This window comes from Triticum aestivum, chromosome 7A (assembly GCF_018294505.1).
Source record: "Triticum aestivum cultivar Chinese Spring chromosome 7A, IWGSC CS RefSeq v2.1, whole genome shotgun sequence".
Classification (NCBI taxonomy): Eukaryota; Viridiplantae; Streptophyta; class Magnoliopsida; order Poales; family Poaceae; genus Triticum; species Triticum aestivum.
This window is the reverse complement of record NC_057812.1, coordinates 26,024,800-26,029,091: the sequence shown is the minus strand read 5'-3', so window position 1 is coordinate 26,029,091 and position 4,292 is coordinate 26,024,800. Positions and strand designations below refer to the sequence as shown.

At 46.2% G+C, this 4,292-nt stretch overlaps 1 pseudogene; it reads right to left on the bottom strand.

Annotated features, from left to right (window-relative positions):
* Positions 1 to 3,222, bottom strand: part of LOC123152877 (uncharacterized) — a 4,832-nt pseudogene extending 1,610 nt beyond the window's left edge.
* Positions 3,223 to 4,292: the final 1,070 nt, after the last annotated feature.

The following is a 4,292-nucleotide window of genomic DNA, read 5'->3' as shown; positions in this document are numbered from 1 at the left end:
ATGGTGTATAATTTCACTCATGGTTAGCATTCATAATTTTTATATAATGAATAATGTAAATATAATGAGTGAATATTCTTATCTAAATTTTAAATTTTAGATTATGAATTAGTTTTAACTGTACAAAAAAATTAACAACATACTTATGAATTATAAAATGTGCGTATAACTATTCAAATGTTTGAACTGTAAATTTTAAAATATTTGCATTATTTAATATTATACAAACATAATTATAATTAATATATATTATTTCAATTATAGGTATATTTTTCGAAAATGCATAATATTTGTAAAAATACATGAACATTTTTAAAGAATTTATTATTTTAATTTTATGTACAACATTTATAATTATTAATACCACACAGCTATTTGAAATTTATTTGTATTACTGTGATTATGACTTATATGCAACCCTTTAATAAAACAAAAGCTTTTTACCTCACAGTACATTAAGAGTAAGGGGCGTTTTAACCACATAAAACTTTGGTTTTTTTTTTGAGGATCCATAAAACTTTGGTTTGAGTGGTTAGCCAGGTCGCTCCTACGCTTCAGGTCAATTTTCCCTCTCTGCTGACAGGCAGTACCCGGTAGTCATAGACACATGGTATTTAACTGAAATCTTGTTTGGTTGCCAGAAGTGGACCCATGCCACGTCAGCCAAATACGGTGCCAAATCAGCACACTTTATGTCTATAAATGAGATTAGCACCGTATTTATACGTCCATATCAAGTTTTAAAACCAGTTCATGCACTAAAGTGAACATCCATGTCAAGTTCAAGCACCACGGATGATATTACCTTATTTAGAAACTGCTACATTCTTATATGAATCAAATGATATGATATCGATGAAATATAACACATTTTTAATTAGTCAAATCAATGATCTAGAACTATGTGCACGCCCTATGCACTGAAGCGGAGGGAGCCTTGTTTTATAGTTTTTCATTTTGGTTAGAATGCCACGATTAAGTTCCTTTGACGAGTACAAGTAGATATGAATTAACTCGCACACACTGATTTCTATTACAAGCGCTCAGCTTATGGCATTTCTAACCGACCCCTTAAAAGTTAGTGGAGTAAACGACGAAGCTATCAGGGTCGGAGCAGTGCCAGGAGGACCCGTCGTGGTGCGCCCACCGCCTGCCACTACCATTGAAGCCTTGTCATCGCCACACGAGAGCCATCACCTTAACTCGAGGAGGAGGAAGTGCCGCCGGAGGAGGGGAAGGGGCGCCTGCACGACACAAGTCGCGCACATCACGCAACTCGGTGCAAGTCCCACGCCTAGCAGTAGCACCAACAACAGACCGGCCACGTGTTGCAAGGATGGGTGCCCATGATCACATCCATGACACGACGCATCCACCGCTGGACCGGCAGGGGTGGGGGCAGCAGCTGGAGGCGGGGGGCGCCTGCGCCCGCCATGGATTGAGATCATCAACAGGGGGAGGCTCGACAAGCCCGAGCCGCACGGAGGGGCCAAGCCGATGAGGGGAGGCCGGATTCAGGTGCACGCACGATCAAGGCACACCCACAGCCTCGCGGACCAGCAAGCAACCGCCGTGGGGGAGGGTGGCGCTGGAGTGTGCTAGGAGCTAGATACGCCCCACCGCCACCTTCATGGGATCCGCGCGCGGCTTCACCAGTCGGCCCTCCGGCGGCGGCAATGCAGGGGAGGCCATCGGAGGTGAGTGCTAGCGCCGGCGGCTAGGGTCCCCCATGTCGCTCGAGGAGGGCGTCCCGGGGGACAGAGGAGTAACGCGGGGGCGATAAAAGATGTTTACTTTTCTGAGAGATGCCAATTAAAACATGCATATCATAACCGTAATAGCATAAATTTTCATCATCACGTTTTTCAAATTAAAACATGCAAAGTTCACCCAAAAGACAACACTTGAAACACAAAGTTTGATCAAAAATCACCACAAACATAGTGTATGTATATGTTGTGGATCGAGCCGACCAATGGAATTTACCACCACCCCCTTGGCCACCACCACTCAAACTATGTCATCGGCAAAGAAATCAACTCCACCGTCCTCTTGGTGACCATCACCACCGCCACCCTCTAGGCCACCACCATCATCAACACCACCCCCCTCTCAGTCACCACCATCAACATCACCCCCCTCGGCCACAACCATCGCCACCATCAACGCCACCACCCCCTCGGCCACCAACAACATTACGAAGAGAGGACTCCAAGATCTCCCCACGAGTGAGTTCCCAATACTTTCTTGTGGTTTCATCCAGTGTGTTTGGATTCATGAACATGATAGCACATTCTTCGGCCTTCTTGGAATCACGAATCCTCTCCTTCTCAATTGCAAGACTATGCTCCTTCGCCTTCAACTTTCTCTCTTCGGCCGCCAACTTGGCCTTCCATTTCTCATCCTCCAATGCCTTGAGCTTATTCCACCTCGCCATCTTCTCTTCTTTGCGTTCGACCTCCAACACCTTCTTGGTCTCGATCATTGCCACAAGTTCTTCTTTGTAAGTGCCACCGAATGCATTTCTCTTATTTCTTCCATTTCCAGTCTTGTTTCCTTCCGGTCTATTGTTGGCATCTTCATCAACCTCAGCGTCCTCCTCAATGGATATGCTCAACCTTGATCTCTTTGGAATGGTCCCCACGATTATTTGGATCCACTTCTCATTCTTGCATATCTCTTTGTAGCAATGATGCAACATGAAGGGCTTGTGGTCAAACTTGGTGTTCCTATTCTTGAATAGTTCTTGGATGTAGGGGCCATACTCTGCCACTTGCACACCACTCGGTTGATCCACTTAATTGGTTGATGCAACCGGACCATCGGTTGCATTGGTCATGAATGGTGCTCCAATGATGCCCAAGAGAACCTTGCGTATGGCTGATCACACATCCACAGAGGTGTTGTAGTGGTTGGTAATTCTCTCCCAAAACATGGTATTGATTTGATCCGTTCCAATCATTGCATCCATGGAGATCGTGCACCAAGCATCAGAAAGTGTAAATCCTCCTTTTGGTTGTAGTTTTGGGTGCGGCACCTTGGCACCTTCGTGCTTGCTTCGGTCACCTCTACAACCACCTATTCCTCGGCCTCCTCCTCCCCGGCCTCCTCATCTTTCCCGGTCACATCTTGCTCCATGTCTTGGTTCACCTCCGAATGATCCCAAAACAAGTCATTGTTGAGATCATCAAGTCCATTGGCGGCCGAGGACTCCAAAGACATGAGGAATTCGAGTGTGTTCATCTATGGACTACAATAACAAAGCAAACACTACCAACCATCACTAGAGGCCACCAACAATCACTATAGGAAACCAACAAATGCGAGTTTTTATTTCTACCTTGTAGGCATTTCATCAATGTGATAGCATGGCTTAATAGGGATGATAGAATAATCATATCAATAAGGAAATCCTTATTTTACGGGAGCCCGTTAGGAAAGAACTCCAAACTTAAGTGTGCTCTGCTTGGAGTAATTTTAAGATGGGTGACCGACTGACAAGTTGGTCCTGGGTGCGCACAAGTGAGGACAAAGTGCGCAGGAAAGACTGGTATTGATGTGTGGGGCCAGTCTAGATCCCTCCTGGAGTAACGACCACCAGTGCGTGTGTCCGGAGCGTTATATGTTGGTATCATAGCCGACCCTCACTGGTACACGGATATTTGCGAACAGGTGCGCGGTCATGTTGTGCATGACATTTGTGACCCGTCGTGGCACACGGCATGGCACATGTGCCAAAATAGATGCATCGACGTATGTGTCAAGATGGACCGTTCATGTGGCCCGACAAGGACATCGGTTCCTCTCAGTGGGGGTGTATGTGATAGCCTTACTTAATAGGGATGATAGACTACTCATATCAATAAAGAATTCCTTCTTTTCCGGGAGCCCATCTAGAAGGAACTCCAATGTTATGCGTGCTCAGCTTGGAATAATTTCAGGATGGGTGACCGACTGCGAAGTTAGTCCCGGTGCGCACGAGTGAGGACAAACTACGCAGGAAAGACTAGTATTGATGTGTGGGGCTAGTTTGGATCCTGCCAGGAGTAACGACCACCGGCGAGTGTGTCCGGGGCGTTACAATCAAGCACTTGGTGGCCGCGATGCTTCTTGTCGGTTGCGGCCACCACCCGTGCCGAAATAGTGCCCTTAGGGGTCGCCGGTGTAGTTGCACGAGGTGCCGGCCTAGGATGAGGAGCCACTTTCTTCTTCTTCTTCTTCTTCTTCTTCTTCTCCTTCTCCTTCTCCTCCTTCTCCTTCTTCTTCTTCTTCTTCTTCTTCTTCTTCTTCTT